This window comes from Lissotriton helveticus, chromosome 5_1 (genome assembly GCF_964261635.1).
Source record: "Lissotriton helveticus chromosome 5_1, aLisHel1.1, whole genome shotgun sequence".
NCBI classification, from domain to species: Eukaryota; Metazoa; Chordata; class Amphibia; order Caudata; family Salamandridae; genus Lissotriton; species Lissotriton helveticus.
Genome location: NC_136065.1, coordinates 2,101,298,423 through 2,101,319,570, shown reverse-complemented (window position 1 = coordinate 2,101,319,570; position 21,148 = coordinate 2,101,298,423). Strand labels below are relative to the sequence as shown.

At 45.4% G+C, this 21,148-nt stretch overlaps 1 long non-coding RNA gene across 1 annotated transcript; it reads left to right on the top strand.

Moving 5' to 3' along the window:
• The first annotated feature begins 19,617 nt into the window (after positions 1-19,617).
• On the top strand, positions 19,618-20,051 carry LOC144754011 (uncharacterized). Its single transcript, XR_013594627.1, has 3 exons — positions 19,618-19,677; positions 19,770-19,879; positions 19,967-20,051. It is a non-coding gene; the product is annotated as an uncharacterized LOC144754011 (long non-coding RNA).
• The last annotated feature ends 1,097 nt before the right edge of the window (positions 20,052-21,148 follow it).

Sequence of the window (21,148 nt, the reverse complement as noted above, 5' to 3'; positions counted from 1 at the left end):
CCCAAGGTGACACCAGACTCAGAGCCCTGTAAGTACATTTGGGTAAAAAATAATGTCACAAATTGTTGGCATCTTGGGACTCACCATACTTCACACATTCAACATGTATTGAGTGTGTTAATTCGCCATCTTGTGCAGAGAACACGTATGTGCCTGCATGAAAGATCTGTCACAAGGAAATGCACACAAAAAACATACACACATTCTTTGAAACAGCTGGCACACTTTAAGATGAAATACTGTTAGAAACAAATGGCGTAGCTGATTTGCCATGTACATGGTCCAACGGAGGTCTTGATGGCTTGACACACATTAGTTTGTACAATTGACAATAAAGGAGTCTCAAGAACTCAAGACCACTGTGGGGACATGTATATGGAGTCTGTCTTAAGTTTGTCTGAACCCCAATATGCAAGGGGAATTAGTTTCCCCTCTGTAAACGTGCCAGGGGGCTGCCTTGCAGAGATGTGTAAAGAGGCCACGCCCCTTTTTATACCTCTTTGCAACGCAGCCCCCTGGCGCATACTGGAGGTTCCTGGTTGGCTAGTTGGACTCCAGGGACCCCCAGTATTCAAGGGGAATTAGTTCCCCCTCTGCAAACGCACCAGGGGGCGCATTTGCAGAGTGGTGCAATCCGTCACCTCAAGCCCTGCCCCCTCCCTGCACCACTCTGCAAACACACCCCCTGGCGCGTTTGCAGAGGGGGAACTAATTCCCCTTGAATACCTCCGCCTCCTGAAAGAAACAAAGAAGCATGCACTAGCAGGTCACATAGAAGCCAGCACAAGCCACAGCAAGGGGCTCTTAGTCATTTATTTATTTATTCAATTTGTGCAGGCATCCTGGCGCTGGAAACGTGACTCAAGGGGGAGCGAGTGAAAGAAACCGGGAATGGCCACTACGTCCTGGGAAACAGCCAGGTTTTTACCCTTTTTCTAAAAGGAAGAATCTCTCTGAGTTGCCTGATTTCCAAAGGGAGACTATTCCACAATTTTGCAGCTGCCACCCCAAATGGTCGGCCCCCCGATCTGACCTTGCGAAACCTAGGAACCATGACTAATCTAGCCGAAGAGGAGGGCAATGTTCTTGTCGGGGTGTACCAGTTGAATTTATTGCGCATACGCACAGGTCCTATCCTGTGTAGGGCTTTAAAAACAAGGCAGAGAGACTTAAAGTGTACTCTCTGTCTCAGGGGGAGCCAGTGGAGTTCAGCTAAGGCGACAGATGCCGAGGAGCTTCATGGCAAGCCTAATACTAGTTTAGCCGCTGTTGACTGTATTCTTTGCAATCTGTCCAACAGGAAGTTAGGAGAATCCAGCAGGAGAGCATTGCAGTAGTCAAGCCTACTGAGAATTGTGCATCTGGCCACTTGTGCACGCACCTGGGAAGGAAGTAGTGGGAACATTTTTCGGAGGGATATAATGATCGCAAAGCAGGAGGTAGTAGTTTTTTTAACCTGACTTTCCAGAGTGAGCTTGTCTTCGAATATAATGCCCAGGTTGCGGACACTGGCAGCCGGCAGAATTGAGGACACAGTACTCGAAGGCCAAAAGTTGCTAGGAAGACGAGGAGAAATCCTGTTAGCCGAACAGAAGATCACCTCAGTCTTTCCTGCGTTGAATTGTAGCGAGTTATCCTGCAGCCAGCGGGCTGTGTCCTGCAAACAGTTGTGAAAAGCTTCCACTGTAGTCGACTCCTCACCCTCAAATGACAGGATCAACTGAGTATCTTCTGCATAGTTTACGATATCGATATTATACGCCTTAACAACAGCAATCAGAGGTTTTAGGTACACATTGAAAAGAATAGGGCTGATAACTGAGCCCTGAGGCACCCCATGCAGCACCTTGGAAAAGGCAGACTGAAAGGGGGGGAGGGATACCGCCTGCTGTCTGTCTCGTAAGAAGAAGCGGAACCACCGCAAGGCGGAACCCCTAACCCCACACACACTCAGCCTTCTGAACAGAATCCCATGGTTGACCGTATCAAAGGCGGCAGACAGGTCAAGCAGAATCAGTGCAGCTGCCTGTCCCCTATCTGCCTGCCTCTGAACCTCCTCCATATCGGTCAACAGAGCTGTTTCGGTCCCATGAGCTGGCCGAAAACCAAACTGGGCCTCTTCCAGCAGATTGTGATGTTCAAGGTAGGAGGAGGGAGTCATACTAACAGCCCGCTCTACAATTTTGGCCAGGAACAGTAGCAGAGAGATAGGTCTGTAGTTTTTAGAACATTCGGGATCAAGGGAGGGCTTTTTTAGCAAGGGGGAGACTAAAGCTTGCTTCCATTGAGGAGGAACCGCACCGTTGATAAATGACTGGTTCACGATCAGCCGAAGGGTGGGGAACAGCTCTTCCTTGTGCTCTTTCCAGATCGTATGTGGTACTGGATCAAGGGGGGATCCAGAGGAGATTCCCTGTGCCAAGCTGTCGAACTCCTCCACAGTAAGGGGTGTAAACCCACGGAGAGGTTCAGGGGCTTGGTCACAGAGGTTGCTGACAGCATCCTCTGAGGCTCCCACCTCGTGCATGACAGTGCAATCTGTCGCCAGGCCAGAATTCCCTGCAGCTAGCTGACCACTCATAAGATTGTCAATGATCAGCTGGATCTTATTCTGAAAGAATCCGGCCAGGTTCTCACAGAGTTCTGGCGAGGGTGTAATTATATTCTTGGAACAGTCGGGGTTGATAAGACTGTCCAGAATGTTGAATATGCTTCTAGAGCTATTAGAAGCGTTACAGATTACCGAGGAGAAGGGATCAGCTTTTGCCCTTTTAATCTCATTCTTAGACTCCCCAATTTTCTCTTTCTATAACAACCTATCAGACTCCTTATAGCCTCGCCTCCATCTCCTCTCTGCCTGTTTACATGTAAGTTTGAGCTTGCTCAGTGTGGTGTTAAACCAAGGGGCAGAGTTTCTACTCTTAGCCCTGTGGGTTTACAGAGGGGCACAGGAGTCCAATTTAGATGTAATATTATGGCACAATAAGGCGTAGTTATCTGTGACTGGCAGATCAGAAGAGAAACAGTCCTCGACCTCGAACACAGGACCCGAGCTCTTCAGGCGCAACAGAGCCCTCCAGTCTCTGCTGATGTATTCAGTCCGGGGACGGGAGACCAGACTCTGAGGGGGCTGTAGTTCAGTGAAAAACTGTATCATTGAATGAACCATTCAGTCCATTGGCAGAATTTCGCCAATATGCAGGAGGAGGGGAGTGGAGAAAATAAGGTCAAGAAGATGTCCGGCCCTGTGAGTGGAGTTGCGAAGGAGTACAGCAACGCTGTAGCCTCTGAGAATGACATCACCCCCTCCCAAGAACTATGTGACACCCTGGCGGACTACTGCTATGACAAGATCTCAGCCATCTACTAAAACTTCAAACGCCAACCTTGCCGCCAACAGAATCAGCCAGCTCTACCTACGAACACAAACACGGACACCTGCTCACCCACTGGGACCCTCTCAAAACCTAAGCCACAATCACCATCATGTGCTCTTTACACTCTGGGGCACCCAAGGACCCCTGTCCCCACCGCGTCTTCAATCCCTGAAGTAAGATAATTGGCAATGTGCTCAAGAAAGTCCTGAACACCTCCATCACTGTGGCCTCCTTCCCGAAAGATGAAGTGAGGCCCCTCCTGAAGACACAAACCACTGACCCGCAAGACCAAAGAACTATGGGTCCATCTCTCTGCTCCCCTTTCCAGAGCAGGTTCCTGAAAAGGCAATCAACTAGCAATTCATCGAACATCTGGAACACAACAACCTCCTGGACCTCTCTCAATCCGGATTCCAAGCAAATCACAGCACCAAGATAGCCCTGATCACAGCCACCAACATCAGGGCCCTCCTGGACTGCGGAGAAATGGCAGCCCTCATCCTCCTGTACTTATCAGCTGCCTTTGACGCCATCTCCAATCACATCATTATGAACAAACTCCACCACTTCGGAATCTTGGGAGACTTCCTGAAATGGATCTGCTCATATCTCACCGGAAGAACCCAGATAATCCTACTCTCCCACCGTTCACCTCAGAACCCAAGAAGATCTTCTGCAGTATCCCCGAAGGATCATCCTTCAGCCCCACCCTCTTCAACACATACAAAATCCTCCAGGCCAACACCTTCAGATTGTACTGACTCAACATCATTGCCTACACCCAGCTCATCCTCTCGCTGTCAGAATACCCCTCCACCACCATAGCCAATTTCCACAGATGTATGATTAACGTCACTGACTGAATTAAGGACAACTGCCTTAAGCTCAACACAGACAAGACAGAAGTCCTCTTCTTAGGGAACAGCACCTCGCCATCGAACAACACATGGTGGCCTGCGGAACTTGGCCCACCCAAACAGACCGTGCCTTCAACCTTGGCATCATCTTGGACAGCAAGTTATCTATGAAGAAAAGGTAAATGCAGTCTACTTCTACATCCTACATATGCTCTGCAAGATCTTCAGGTGGCTCTCAATCAACATCAGAAGGTCTGACCGTCACGCAGGCCCTCATCACCAGCAGGCTGGACTACGCGGACACACTCTACGTAGGAATTACCGGATGCCTTCTGAAGAGAGAACAGACAAGTCAACGCCGTCTCCTCGTCATGCTTCAACATCCTGCGCATGCTACGTAAGATCTTCCGGTGGATCCCCACCGAGACCAGGAAGACGGTCACCCAGGCCCTCGTCACCAGCTGCCTGGACTACGGCAACTCCCTCTATGCCGGAACCACCGCCAAACTCCAGAAGAGACTCCAGCGGATCCAGAACGCCTCAGCACGACTCATCCTGGACATCCCCCGTCGCAGCCACATCTCCGGACACCTGAGAGATCTGCACTGGCTACCGGTCAACAAGAGAATCACCTTCCGTCTCCTCACCCACGCACACAAGGCCCTACACAACCAAGGCCCAGGATACCTCAGCAGTCGCCTCAACTTCTACGCTCCCACATGCCAACTTCGATCGACCGGCCACGCCCTCGCCGCCGTCCCCCGCATCCGAAGAGCCACCACAGGAGGAAGGTCCTTCTCCTACCTGGCCGCCAAGACTTGGAACTCCCTCCCGAACCACCTCCGCCGGACCCAGGACCACCTCGCCTTCAGGAAACAGCTCAAGACCTGGCTGTTCGAACAGTAGCGGACCCTCCCTCCCCTAGCGCCTTGAGACCCTCCGGGTGAGTAGTGCGCTATATAAATGCTGTGATTGATTGATTGATTGACAGTACAAAACTCATCCTCGATCTCTTCAGATGGACCCACATCACACATCACACCCCACCACAAGAGGCTACACTGGCTCCTGATCCAGTAGAGATGCCATGTATACAAAGCCCTGCACAACTTAGGACCAGTATACATCAACAAATGCATGACCTTCCACCTACCGATCAGACACCTATGATCCACCTCCCTTTTCCTCGCAGACACCCCATAAATTCACAGAGCCAAAAGCGGAGGACGCTCTTTCTCACACCTGGCCGTCAAAGCTTGAAAAAACCTTCCCCTCCAGACCACCTCATCCTTCCATCAATTCAGAAAAGGACTTAAGACATGGCTGTTCAAATGAACAGATCACTACGCAGCAGCTAGCAACTCCAGCGCCTTGAGACCCTCATAATTGATTTGCTGCGCTTTACAAATGATTGATTGATTGAATTATACCTGGCCACATGCCACTTTCTCCTACCACCCTGTGTATCTTCCCTTCCCCAAACTCCCTACTGCTAAGGATGTGCTCTGACCTCTGACAATAAATGGTATAAGGCTTTGAGGAGCCCGAAGCAGATATCCAGAAATATAAATTTTAAACTTACTCAATTTCATTTCCTAAATATGACTTAATTAACCCCACTTAGACTGCAACTGATATTCGGAAATGTCCCACAATACTGCCTGAGATGCAAGACTGTAGATGTGGGCTTCGTTCATATGGAGTGGAGCTGTCCGACGCTGAGTGGGTATTGGATCACTGTCCTGACAGTGATTAGTGACGTACTGGCCCACCCACTCGTGGGCATGTTTCACAACCCAGAACTAGGAAGGTGGGTTACAGATTCGCGGATCTGGCATTAATATTGGCATGCCGACGCATTGTACTGAAGCGGAAGGCTGAGGCGGGTCCCTCAGTTGGAGCCTGGGAAAAAGATGTAGGAATTTGGGCCAGGGCAGAAGAGAGGACACAGTTCGGGGAGGACACCAGAGGGCTACACTGTCGCCCGATTGCAGGACTGTGGCAGAGATTTTTTGGCTGCAGGATAATAAGCAGGGAGAGGCAGCAGTACCAGAAGGTCTGACTCCCCCAATGGGGACCTACATGAACCGAACCATTGATGTTTACCCCCAGAAATACCAGGCATTACACATGGAAAGGACCAGTTAGAGGATGAAGCATAATCCCCTCACCCCTTCCGAGTTTAGTATTTTATCGAGATCACTACATAATATATACCTCCCTCACCGGAATAGTCTGAAATCTGAAGATGAGCCTTCCCTATGATTTAGCTGGGTGTCATAACTGTTTACATGTTTATGGCTGTACTTTTTGCATGTTTTTTGTTTAGTCATTACAACCATGTCTGTATTCTGAAAACTACAGTTACTCCCTATGAACCCTAATTTGGGCAGAGCTCTGGGTTATGTTATTCTGGAAGCATGATGAGACCTGATGAGGAGCTACTCAGAACAGAAATATTAAATAGGACATGTAATCTATTCTGCAGGTAGAATGTACTTATGCATGTTAAAACCCCAGGGGCTCTTACATACATGTACATGAAAATATTTCAAAATGCCAATAAAGATATATTTTTTTTTAAAAAGACGAACTCTGACCTCTATGGAACAGAGAGCTACTCAGTGCAGCTTTCAATTCCCTGTCAGCGTGTGTTAGTAGAGACCCATGGTTGATAAGGAATGTGGTGGTTGAGGGAAAAGAGTACAGCCTGCATCCTCTCATTGGGGAGAGGATGTAGCCTCATGGCTAGAGCGGTCGAAGTCGAAGCTGGGGAACTGGGTTCGAGTCTCGGCAACGACGCTCAACATCCTGTGGTTCTAGGCAAATCACTTAATCTCCCTGTGCCTAACAAAAATGAATGTGTCCTCATGTAATGCAACTGGTGCTTGTAAAATGCTCTGATACCGATATCTTCAGGTCTAGTTCACGCTATATAAAACTCCAAAAAAAAAGAATTCTCTTGCTTACATCTGGTCAGGGGAGGAGGAAGATCTGGGTGAGGCCACCAGCCACAATTCTGCTACCTTGCTCAGGTCTCTCAAGACACAATTGAGGCTAGTGAACTCAGGGGAAGCAAGTCCTTTCCCACAAGATCTAGCAACAGTGGAAGATCTTTTTTCCCACTATTGCTATATCATAGCAGTGTATAGCTGGATTCAGAGTCTGGTATTGACGTGATTGGATCTCTATGAGAATTGCAAAAAACACAGTTGATGGACAGAATGTAGAACAATGTCATACATTCACCCCAGTACAAGGATCTGGGCCTAAATCCATCGTTTTTTTGCACTCCACACCACCCTGGGTTAGACACTGGCTATATGCAAATCAGCTCTGACCCTGTGCCTCATGGGAACAGTCCAGTCCGAACTACCAAGCCATGTCTTTCCCAGACCGGAATCAAGCATCCAAGGACCGGTTTCTGGCTATCAGCCTTCATCAGCCTGGATAGCTTGACTCCAGTGGTGTGGAGAGCCTGGGACTCACGTCTGAGCATACCCAGCCCGATCGGGGTGAAAATTGCAAAAAACACAGTTGATGGACAGAATGTAGAACAATGTCATACATTCACCCCAGTACAAGGATCTGTGCCTAAATCCATCGTTTTTTTGCACTCCACACCACCCTGGATTAGACACTGGCTATATGCAAATCAGCTCTGACCCTGTGCCTCATGGGAACAGTCCAGTCCGAACTACCAAGCCATGTCTTTCCCAGACCGGAATCAAGCATCCAAGGACCGGTTTCTGGCTATCAGCCTTCATCAGCCTGGATAGCTTGACTCCAGTGGTGTGGAGAGCCTGGGACTCACGTCTGAGCATACCCAGCCCACTCGGGGTGAAAATTGCAAAAAACACAGTTGATGGACAGAATGTAGAACAATGTCATACATTCACCCCAGTACAAGGATCTGGGCCTAAATCCATCGTTTTTTTGCACTCCACACCACCCTGGGTTAGACACTGGCTATATGCAAATCAGCTCTGACCCTGTGCCTCATGGGAACAGTCCAGTCCGAACTACCAAGCCATGTCTTTCCCAGACCGGAATCAAGCATCCAAGGACCGGTTTCTGGCTATCAGCCTTCATCCGCCTGGATAGCTTGACTCCAGTGGTGTGGAGAGCCTGGGACTCACGTCTGAGCATACCCAGCCCACTCGGGGTGAAAATTGCAAAAAACACAGTTGATGGACAGAATGTAGAACAATGTCATACATTCACCCCAGTACAAGGATCTGGGCCTAAATCCATCGTTTTTTTGCACTCCACACCACCCTGGGTTAGACACTGGCTATATGCAAATCAGCTCTGACCCTGTGCCTCATGGGAACAGTCCAGTCCGAACTACCAAGCCATGTCTTTCCCAGACCGGAATCAAGCATCCAAGGACCGGTTTCTGGCTATCAGCCTTCATCAGCCTGGATAGCTTGACTCCAGTGGTGTGGAGAGCCTGGGACTCACGTCTGAGCATACCCAGCCCACTCGGGGTGAAAATTGCAAAAAACACAGTTGATGGACAGAATGTAGAACAATGTCATACATTCACCCCAGTACAAGGATCTGGGCCTAAATCCATCGTTTTTTTGCACTCCACACCACCCTGGGTTAGACACTGGCTATATGCAAATCAGCTCTGACCCTGTGCCTCATGGGAACAGTCCAGTCCGAACTACCAAGCCATGTCTTTCCCAGACCGGAATCAAGCATCCAAGGACCGGTTTCTGGCTATCAGCCTTCATCAGCCTGGATAGCTTGACTCCAGTGGTGTGGAGAGCCTGGGACTCACGTCTGAGCATACCCAGCCCACTCGGGGTGAAAATTGCAAAAAGCACAGTTGATGGACAGAATGTAGAACAATGTCATACATTCACCCCAGTACAAGGATCTGGGCCTAAATCCATCGTTTTTTTGCACTCCACACCACCCTGGGTTAGACACTGGCTATATGCAAATCAGCTCTGACCCTGTGCCTCATGGGAACAGTCCAGTCCGAACTACCAAGCCATGTCTTTCCCAGACCGGAATCAAGCATCCAAGGACCGGTTTCTGGCTATCAGCCTTCATCAGCCTGGATAGCTTGACTCCAGTGGTGTGGAGAGCCTGGGACTCACGTCTGAGCATACCCAGCCCACTCGGGGTGAAAACTGCAAAAAACACAGTTGATGGACAGAATGTAGAACAATGTCATACATTCACCCCAGTACAAGGATCTGGGCCTAAATCCATCGTTTTTTTGCACTCCACACCACCCTGGGTTAGACACTGGCTATATGCAAATCAGCTCTGACCCTGTGCCTCATGGGAACAGTCCAGTCCGAACTACCAAGCCATGTCTTTCCCAGACCGGAATCAAGCATCCAAGGACCGGTTTCTGGCTGTCAGCCTTCATCAGCCTGGATAGCTTGACTCCAGTGGTGTGGAGAGCCTGGGACTCACGTCTGAGCATACCCAGCCCACTCGGGGTGAAAATTGCAAAAAACACAGTTGATGGACAGAATGTAGAACAATGTCATACATTCACCCCAGTACAAGGATCTGGGCCTAAATCCATCGTTTTTTTGCACACCACACCACACACTCTATGAGAGCCATGTATATCTAAAGTACTTACTTATTGATCAGCGATTTTCTATCTATGGCTGTGTGGATGGGTGAGCAGATGAGTGGATGGGTGTTGTGAATGTGTGCATAGACCAATACGTGAGGAAGTAAGTGCATGGATGTGCACAGGTGCATAAGAGCATGGGCATATGAGAGAGGGATTGAAGGAGTAGCAGTGTTCCTGTAAATTTATCATGGGTGGAGGGGCTATGCCTGAACCGACATTAGAAGACACAGCTTCATATAAAATCACAGCATTGCAGGTTGATGCTCAGTGATGAAGCATGCCACACCCTGAGCGTGAATATTTGCGGTCCATTTACCTTAAGATGATCATTATGACTAGGACATGTAGGTGTTATTCCAGCCGACAAGTCACAAAGGGGCCTCTTATGGATATTACCATATGGGAGGTCTGCAGTATGGTCCTCTTCAATTAATTTTTTGTAACTTTTTATTGGAGCCTCTCCAGCAAAAAAGTGATTATTTCCACTGGTCGAATGTTTACACTCACAGCTTCTGAGAGGAAATATTATGATAAGAGACAATAGGAGGTAGTGCTATGCGTAGACCTCCAACTCCTCTACTTCTCAAATCATGGTGTATGGGATGAAGTAGGAGCTAGATACTAGCATTTTAACGGAGACAACTCCTGAGGGCTAGTGGCGACAGGATACGGGACTGCAGTTGTTGCCTCCGAGCAGACACAGAGATGCCGTCCTTGTCACAGTTTTACTTTTGAGGTGGCTCCCACCTCAGACAGGGGAAAGAACAAGAACTAAAGGTGAACTTTGCCCAGCGTATGTATAAGAGAATAGCAACCCTATATTCAGTTCTGTGTTTACTAAGCCAACTGGAGGCCAACAGTCATTGTAATGACCATGACGACAAGTAGGACTGAGGATAATGAAGATTACTTGTAAGTAACCAGGACATTATCCTTTCTCCCTCATTCCAGTCATCATTTTTGTAGGATACCAATCTTGGCTTGCCTTCTACCTTAAGAGAGAAATGTCAATAAATAAATAATGCATTGACTGAAGACTAATCATGCTAGCTAACCTGTAATTAGTATCCCTAAAAAACAGGTATAAAGATAGAAATGTGCTGAAAACACTGAGGAAAAGTGCCCGTCCACCCCCCATACCCTCAATAGGGTAATGTCTAATTAAAGTGTGTGAGGAGGCCCGATAGATGATCACACATCTCTGTTAATGAAAGTCATTGTACTTCTGCCCAACATGCTGCTACAGCGCTCAAATATTTTCCCTAAGTCCCCTTCAAAATCAGAATATCAAACAAAGAGGACTCCATAGTTATATCTGAGCAAATCCATATATTGATAGAATAATTGGACCCTTATTGCCCCTGCCCAGAACCTTCAAAAGTTCTAAACAAATGGTCTGCTCTCCTAAAGGATTTTTAATGATCCAGTTAGATTGAAATTGCCCTGTTAATATCAAGCAGGTGTCGCAACTCTTCTTACTACAGGAAGGAGTAGGAAAAATGAACTGGACGAATAACATACCAATCTCTGTGAATCATGAAGGCCACATTGGAATAGAAAGTAGGGGTAGGTCTTAATACAACCCCAGCCTCCAAAATTCTAAAAAAAAAAGTCTATTCTAATTCTTTTTTTTAAAGTCTACTGATTTCAAAAGGACCTCCTGCAAGTGCTCTCAATTCTAATGACAGATCCCAAGGAGGCACTGAGGGAGGTATCATAGGTCTAGAGACTGAAAACCCCTTCAGAAGTCTAAATACTACATTCTTATTCTGGTTGACACCACTCCATGGTTCCTGAAAAGCCTCAATAGCTGAACATCAGCCCTTCAGAGTAGCCAGAGCTATATTATTTTCAAAGTCATCATGAAGAAACTGAAGAATGAAGGAGAGATCACCCTCAAATAGAGACTTCAGAGAACACCAGCACTCAAAATATTCCTAGTGTTTAGAAAAGAGGGTATCCACTCCCAATCTCTTGGGGCAGGAATTCAGGACCAGAACCTGGTAAGCCAGGTGTTTTCAATAGAAGCAAAAAGGTTTAGAAAAGGTTCTTCAAAATTCTGACGTGATCAAGAAAGCCCACAGCGATAGGGACAGGTCTTGAGAATGCAAAAAAACTCTGCAGGGTATGCTCAGCTCAAACTGTCTTCAGCTTAAACTGTCTACTGCCACCATTTTCTTTCTGCTGATGTGTTCCACCTTCAAAGAAGACAAGTGATGTTCAACCCATATGCCAATCTTTAAAGCTATCAAACTGAGTGATGCTGGTTTTGTCTGATGTTCAGTATATTGACACCATGCTGTCTGTTTGTCCTAAGATATGTTCCTGAAGAAGAAATTACTGGAACTGGCTGAAGGCCCAATGTTTTACCGACAATTCTCTGCATTTCGAGCAATTGTCCCTTTCTTTAGCAGAGCATCGTACACAGATTGGCATACCCTTGAAAGTTGCTCAACATCCTTTTATGCTGGCGTCTGTTGTCACTATTCTTGGTGGGCCGGGTTAAGGCGGCAATTCTCCATCTAAAAGAAATTTCATTCAGCCATGTAATCCTTTGAAGTGTGTTCATCTTGAAAGAGATTTTTCTGATCCACCTGCAAACCACCCTGAACTCACTTGAAGCCTTGCAAACCAGGAATTATGCAATAACTGTCTCTGCCCTTTTCTTCATGAGGAATCGGACTTGTAGCGTTCTTTACCAAAGGGGAGTGCTTTGCTGATAACATTGCCTTCTTGACAGAGTTGTGAGGACACGGTATAGGAATGGTCTGGGTCTCTGGAGGGATCAATAGATTTCTTAACTGGTAATCTTCCTGGTTGATCCTCAGATCCCAGACCTTTGCAATTACCTTATTGATTGATTGATTGATTGAATAAAATGTATACTGCGCAAACAATAACCCGAAGGTATCAAGGCGCCTAACAAAATATATCATAAGCAAGGGCACATCACCATTATTCAATCTCCCACTGGCCACTCTAGGCCATTGTCAGGAAAGCGCGATCCTTGCAGGTGAGTGAGATTTCATTTCCTTCCTTTTTCCCCGTTGATTCCTATAACACCTACTCAGTTGTCTTTTAGGAAATTAATATTATTATTGCGAGGGTTTTCTAGAGGGCTGTCGGAATGAGAATTTAAAGGAAGATTCTGAAGAGTCTATTGGTTGTTAAAACAATGGGCCGATTCACGGAACTAACTTAAGACAAAACCCTAAATTTACTACCATTTTGGTATTCACAGAAGGCACTTACTCATCTTGGTATTCACAGAAGGCACTTACTCATTTCGGTATTCACAGAAAACACTTACTCATTTCGGTATTCACAGAAGTTAGGATTCCTAACTTTAGGACTCCTAAATGCCTTCTGTGAATACCGAAAGTCTTAGGGCCCGATTCACAGAACTAACTTAAGGCAAAGTCCTAAACTTACTACCATTTTGGTATTCACAGAAGGCACCTACACATTTCAGTATTTACAGAAGTTAGGATTCCTAACTTTAGAACTCCTGAATGCCTTCTGTGAATGCAAAAGTCTTATAGTTAGGTTTTTTCTCAGTTTAGGAGTAGTAAAGTTAGGAGTGCTAACTTTAAGACTCCTAAATGCCTTCTGTGAATACCGAAAGTCTTAAAGTTAGGATTTTTCTCAGTTTAGGAGTCCTAAAGTTAGGTATTCTCAGAAGGCATTTAGGAGTCCTAAAGTTAGGAGTCCTAACTTTCTACTCCTAAACTGAGAAAAATCCTAACTTTAACACTATCGGTATTCACAGAAGGCATTTAGGAGTCCTAAAGTTAGAACTCCTAACTTCTGTGAACACCGAAATGAGTAAGTGCATTCTGTGAATACAAAAATGTGTAAGTGCCTTCTGTGAATTCCAAAATGGTAGTAAGTTTAGGATTTTGTCTTAAATTAGTTCTGTGAATCGGGCCCTTAAAGTTAGGATTTTTCTCAGGTTAGGAGTAGTAAAGTTAGGACTCCAAACTTTAGGACGCCTAAATGCCTTCTGTGAATACCGAAAGTCTTAAAGTTAGGATTTCTCTCAGTTTAGGAGTAGTAAAGTTAGGACGCCTAACTTTAGGACTCCTAAACTACCCTGTATCCAGGGATGCCTATAAGTGCATATCATCAACTGAGGTGTACCCTGTGTTCAGCGATGCCTATAAGAGCATATCATCAACTGCGGTGTACCCTGTGTCCAGCGCTGCTTATAAGTGCATATCATTAACCGAGGTGTACCCTGTGTCCAGTGATGCCTATAAATGCATATCTTCAACCGAGGTGTACTCTGTGTCAAGCGATGCCTATAAGTGCATGTCATTAACGAGATGTACCCTGTGTCCTTTGATGCCTATGAGTGCATATCATCAACCGAGATGGACCCTGTGTCCAGCGATGCCTATAAGTGCATGTCATTAACAAGGTGTACCCTCTGTCCAGCGATGGCTATAAGTGCATATCATCAACCGAGGTGTACCCTGTGTCCAGCGATGCCTATAAGTGCATATCATCAACCGAGGTGTACCCTGTGTCCAGCAATTCCTATAAGTGCTTATCATCGACCAGGTTGTACCCTGTTTCCAGCGATGCCTATAAATGCATATTATCAACTGAGGTGCACCCTGTGTCCAGCGATGCCTATAAATGCATAATCATCGACCAGGGTGTACCCTGTGTCCAGCAATGCCTGTAAGTGCATATCATCAACCGAGGTGTACCCTGTGTCCTGTGGTACCTATAAGTGCATGTCATCGACCAGGGTGTACTCCGTGTCCAGCGATACCTATAAGTGCATATCATCAACCGAGGTGTACTCTGTGTCCAGCGATGCCTATAAGTGCATGTCATCAACCAGGCTGTAAGCTGCGTACAACTATGCCTATAAGTGCATTTCATCGACCAGGGTGTACCCTGTGTCCAGCGATGCCTATAAGTTTATATCATCAACCGATGTGTACCCTGTGTCCAGCGATGCCTAAAAGTGCATGTCATCGACCAGGGTTAACCCTGTGTCCAGCAATGCCTATAAGTGCATATCATCAACTGAGGTGTACCGTGTCCAGTGATGCCTATAAGTGCATATCATCAACGAGGTGCACTCTGTGTCCAGCGATGCCTATAAATGTATATCATCATCGGGGGTGTACCCTGTGTCTAGCGTTGCCTATAAGTGCATATCATTGATCGGGGTGTACCATGTGTCCAGCGATGCCTATAAGTGCATGTCATCAACCGAGGTGCACACTGTGTCCAGCGATGCCTATAAATGCATATCATCATCGGGGTGTACCCTGTGTCCAGCGATGCCTATAAGTGCATATCATCATCTGCGGTGTACCATGTGTTCAGCAATGCCTATCAGTGCATATCATTAACTGAGGTGTACCCTGTGTTCAGCAATACCTATCAGGGCATATCATTAACCGAGGTGTACCTTGAGTCTAGCGATGCCTATAAATGCACATCATCATGTGGGGTATACCCTTAGCTCAGCGATGCCTTTAAGTGTATATCATCCTTAGCTGCACTCAACCGAGGTGTACCCTGTGTCCAGGGATGCCTTGAAGTGCATTTTATCAACCAAGGTGTACCCTGTGTCCAGCTATGGCTATAAGTGCATATCATGAACCGAGGTGTACCCTGTGTTCAGCGATATCTAAACGTGCATATCATCAATACAGGTGTACCCCGTGTCCAGCGATGCCTATAAGTGCATATCATCAACCAAGGTGAACCCTGTATCCAGCGATGCCTATAAGTGCATATCATCAACCGAGGTGTAACTTGTGTCCAGCGATGCCTATAAGTGCTTAACATCGACCAGGCTGTACCCTGTTTCCAGTGATGCCTATAAATGCATATCATCAACCGAGGTTAACCCTGTGTCCAGCGATGCCTATAAGTGCATATCATCAACCAGGGTGTACCCTGTGTCCCACGATGCCTACAAGTGCATTTCATCGACCAGGCTGCACCCTGTGTCCAGCGATGCCTATAAGTGCATATCATCAACCGAGGTGTACCCTGTGTCCAGCAATGCCTATAAGTGCATTTCATCGACCAGGCTGTACCCTGTGTCCAGCGATGCCTATAAGTGCATATCATCAGCCGAGGTGTACCCTGCGTCCAGCAATGCCTATAAGTGCATGTCATCGACCAGGGTGTACCCTGTGTCCAGCGATGCCTATAAGTGCATATCATCAACCTAGGTGTACCCTGTGTCCAGCGATACATATAAGTGCATATCATGAACCGCGGTGTACCCTGTGTCCAGTGATGCCTCTAAATGCATATCTTCAACCGAGGTGTACCCTGTGTCCAGCGATGCCTATAAGTGCATGTCATCGACCAGGGTGTACCCTGTGTCCAGCGATACCTATATGTGCATATCATCAACCGAGGTGTACTCGGTGTCCAGCGATGCCTATAGGTGCATGTCATCAACCAGGGTGTACTCTGTGTCCAGCGATGCATATAAGTTTATATCATCAACCGAAGTGTACCCTGTGTCCAGCGATGCCTATAAGTGCATATCATCAACCGAGGTGTACCCTGTGTCCAGCGCTGCCTATAAGTGCATGTCATCATCGGGGGGTACCCTGTGTCCAGCGATACCTATAAGTGCACATCATCAACCGCGGTGTACCCTGTGTCCAGCGATGCTTATTAGTGCATATCATCAACTGAGGTGTACCCTGTGTCCAATGATGACTATAAATGCAAATCTTCAACCGAGGTGTACCCTGTGTCCAGCGATGCCTATAAGTGCATGTCATTAACGACATGTACCCTTTGTCCAGCGATGCCTATAAGTGCATATCATCAACCAAGGCCTACCCTGTGTCCAGCGATGCCTATAAGTGCATGTCATTAACAAGGTGTATCCTGTGTCCAGCAATGCCTATAAGTGCATATCATCAACCGATGTGTACCCTGTGTCCAGCGATGCCTATAAGTGCATATCATCAACCAAGGTGTACCCTGTGTCCAGCGTTGCCTATATGTGCATATCATCAACCCGAGGTGTACCCTGTGTCCAGCGTTGCCTATATGTGCATTTTATCAACCGAGGTGTACCCTGTGTCCAGCGTTGCCTAAATGTGCATATCATCAACCGAGGTGTACCCTGTGTCCAGCGTTGCCTATATGTGCACATCATCAACCGAGGTGTACCCTGTGTCCAGCGTCGCCTATATGTGCATATCATCAACCAAGGCGTACCCTGTGTCAAGCGATGCGTATAAGTGCATGTCATTAACAAGGTGTATCCTGTGTCCAGCGATGCCTATAAGTGCATATCATCAACCGAGGTGTACCCTGTGTACAGTGATGCCTAAAAGTGCATATCATTAGCCGAGGTGTACCCTGTGTCCAGCGTTGCCTATATGTGCATATCATCAACCGAGGTGTACCCAGTGTCCAGCGATATCTATAAGTGCATATCATCAACCGAGGTGTACCCTGTGTCTAGCGATGCCTATACGTGCATATCATCAACCAAGGTGTACCCTGTGTCTAGCGATGCCAATAAATGCATATGATCAACCGAGGTGTACCCTGTGCCCAGCGATGCCTATAAGTGCATGTCATCAACCAGGGTGCACCCTGTGTCCAGCGATGCCTATAAGTGCATATCATCGACCAGGGTGCACCCTGTGTCCAGCGATGCCTATAAGTGCATGTTATCAACCAGGGTGCACCCTGTGTCCAGCGATGCCTAGAAGTGCATGTCATTGACCTAGGTGCCAGCAAGCTAACAGAACGTCTATTACTACGAGGGTACCCCAAAAGATTGGTTCGTAACTCTATGAAGAGGGCAAAATACTACAACAGAGATGTCCTACTCCACCCCACGGAAAAATCCACGGACCAAAAACTAGTGTGCATCCTAAATCACTCAACTCTGAATAAAAAGATCAGAAAAGTGATAAATAAAAACTGGAAAATCCTTAATACCAACGAACAAGAAGAGGAACTAAGCAGACCAATAATAGCCTTCAGACGTAACCAAAATCTGAGAGATAAATTGGTCCATAGCAGGTGGAAAAACAAAGATCCAACACGACAGCTTACCATTGATGGGAAACCTCTCCCTAAAGGAAATCGTAAATGTGGCAATTGCCATGCTTGTGACCAAGTAATCCCAGGAAACACATGGACATATGGTCAGAAAACAGGAAATCTGAAAGAAATGACCAATTGTAAGACATCAAATATAATCTACCTGATCATGTGTCCTTGTAACATTGGCTACGTAGGAGAAACATCTAGAGATTTTCGGACGATATTCTCGGAGCATAAGTCGGCGGTGAGAACAAGTAAAGCAAATGCCCCTATGGTACCGCATTTCTTACAGTATGGCCATACTGAAAAAGACATGCGATGGCAGATCTTGGAGCGTATACATGCCAATCCAGGCAAAGACATCACCAATATCAGGAAACAACGCGAAACCTATTGGATTTACCATTTGGACTCTGTGCGGTATGGCCACAACGAAGAGATATCGTGGATAGTGACAAAATGATCATTACATATTCACAGATCATTACTACGGCATTACAAGAATTGATCCAAAACATTACTCTATATAAAACTAAAAGATCAGCATTTACATAGTTTATATATAAAGCACTCCAACTTGGAGATAATATAAGCCATGTACAGTATGAAACACATATATAAAAATATTTTCTGGTTATCAGAAACTGATCAAGTCGTCAGTCTGATTCTTTAAATTTAATTGTTTTTAGTATTGTAAAAACACATGTTCAGAAATTTGTGCTTATTTCCCAGTGTTGTAAATTTTTCATAATAATATTAGCTCTTATCAGCATTCGGCTTCAAGCCGTTTTGCAAGATAATCCATCCTACTTCGTAATGACGTTCGCGTTCACAATTCCATTATGAAAGTTTACTATTAAAACAAAGCTCCCATCCATTATAAAAGCCATCACGGAGAAAGGAGTATTGGTCCTACATCTACCTCTCCTGCGTGTCGGCAAAACAGTAGTCCTACTTCTTTGTTTGTCTAAACAGTCAGAGTGAACGAGTTTCACCTGATCCCTACTGACACTAGCACCGCGGGAAAATCCCTATATAAATCGGAGCCTTTACCTCAGCGTCTCAGCAACGGCGCTCACAATAAGGAACCCCCAGTGACAGACCACATCGTGAACAAAACGGTAAGGAGACATGTCAAGGCATAGCGCTTTTTTTAGATCTATTCCGCTAGCGATGCACAATGCGCCTTTAATAGACCCTCACACGCAGCAAATCGAAATAGTCTGATTAGCAAACATGCGTTTACATAGACTGCGTAAGGGTGTGCACCAATATAACTTCTCTTTGACAGGCTTTCCCGTTCAAACAGAATATGTACAGGCGTAACCACTGAATGTACTTACGCAGTTAAACACCTCTCTTCCCACCTCTGAGCAAAGGGTTCACGCGCAGTTCAGCATAACGAACTTATAACATACAGCACGCTATTTAGTAACATTGTACTTTAGCGGTGCTCTGCTGTGATAAACTTATACTTTCTAAACGTCTGTATAGTGTTTTCAGGTATTCTACGTCCCAAAACAATAAATACACCGTATTACTACCGTATGGACGATATATATGTATCCAAACAGGCGCGCTAGCCAGACACTTTAATAACTGGAAAAAGCCAGATATTATAATAAATTATACCTTGCGCATACATAGCCAATTTTACTATAATGTCTCCCAATGTATAACAGAAAACTTAGTTACCTTCTTACACTTTCTAGATGGTGAGCTGATACATTTTTATCAACTGGTCTTCGAATAAGAATAGAACTACGACCAGGTAAATTTAGGAATCAACACGCATTGATCCATAATGCCCACCCATATATAAATGCGGTTTCTAATACGAGTCTTTAGAAATCTTTCATGTAGAAATGTGAGAAGAAGTTACAATTGAAAGGCAACGTGTTAAAAAAGCGCTCGACTTGGTCCTTACTAAACTCCTGGCATTGAAGATAAAACCAGCTGATATCACTTTTCAGGTAATCCATCCAGAATTCTCGTTTTCATTTTCATCTCTCAGCTAGAATTTTAAAAAAGAACTATAACAATGCTGATACTATTTTCAGATGAAATCGCACCTGTGGCAAACTGTGCCTTTTAGAAAGTCCACTACGTAGAAGAACAAGGACTTGTCCTGATAAATACAAATAGGTAACATCTGATATTTGCACCATAATCCTAGCATGTTTTATGCAATAACCATTATCTATTGTCCATGTTTAAAGATGCTGTTGTTTGCCTAAACCCCAATTCTATGAACTATAGTACTATATTTACTACTTGGCACACATACCTAGTCTATCCTTAATAAGGCAACACTGGGTGTCCTTTTTCCTGCTCAACCTTTTGAGCTTTTGCTCTTTGTCATTTTTTACTTTTCATTTTGCAGATTTTGTCTCTAGAAAGCTTTAATGAGACCTTAAACTATAGCAAGCCAAATTATATGCATATGTACATAGATTGATATAGTAGATGATCGTGACAGAAGGATGCACTATTATAAAATTGTTTTGATTGTAACAAGCAATGCAAAAATGTTTATAGATATTTTTCTTACTTTTCAGAAATTGAAGAACTCCCCGCTTTTTAATTGGTGTATTTATGTGTTGTTAGTATTATGTTCTGGCCCTGAAGAAGGTGATTTAATTATCAACTATCACCGAAACGTACGTAGGCCGTACACACCAAAGACTTGGACATGTATTACAAAACGATGTATAGATCAGTTTATGACTAAGTGGTAGGACCTCTCTCTCCTACACCTATAGAGGTCTACCTAATACATTCTGTGTTAGTCCTATGTGAGGTTCTGTCTATCTGTTTATATTTGTATTTTTAGAACGGGCAGTGAATGTAGAGGTATGCATGATAGAATGAATGACAACAGGATGAGATGAATTGTTATGGGTGTTTTGCTTCAATTGCACTTTATGAAATTTACACTTCATTTTGATAGCTTGTTATTTATGAATATGTTTACGTGCCACAAAATAATCTGTATTTATGTATAAACAGTTAAACTGAAAAACAAAAAAACAGAAAAGAAAAATAATAAAATAATGTTTTGAAGTAATTACAGATTTTTCTTTTTTCTATAGCATCCTTCTCTACAATATTTTTGATAGATTTCTGTGATAAAGTAATATAGGTCTAATCAGAGGTAATCTTTTTGCTCAGTTAATTGACCAAGGTGCACCCTGTGTCCAGCGATGCCTATAAGTGCATATCATCGACCAGGGTGCACCCTG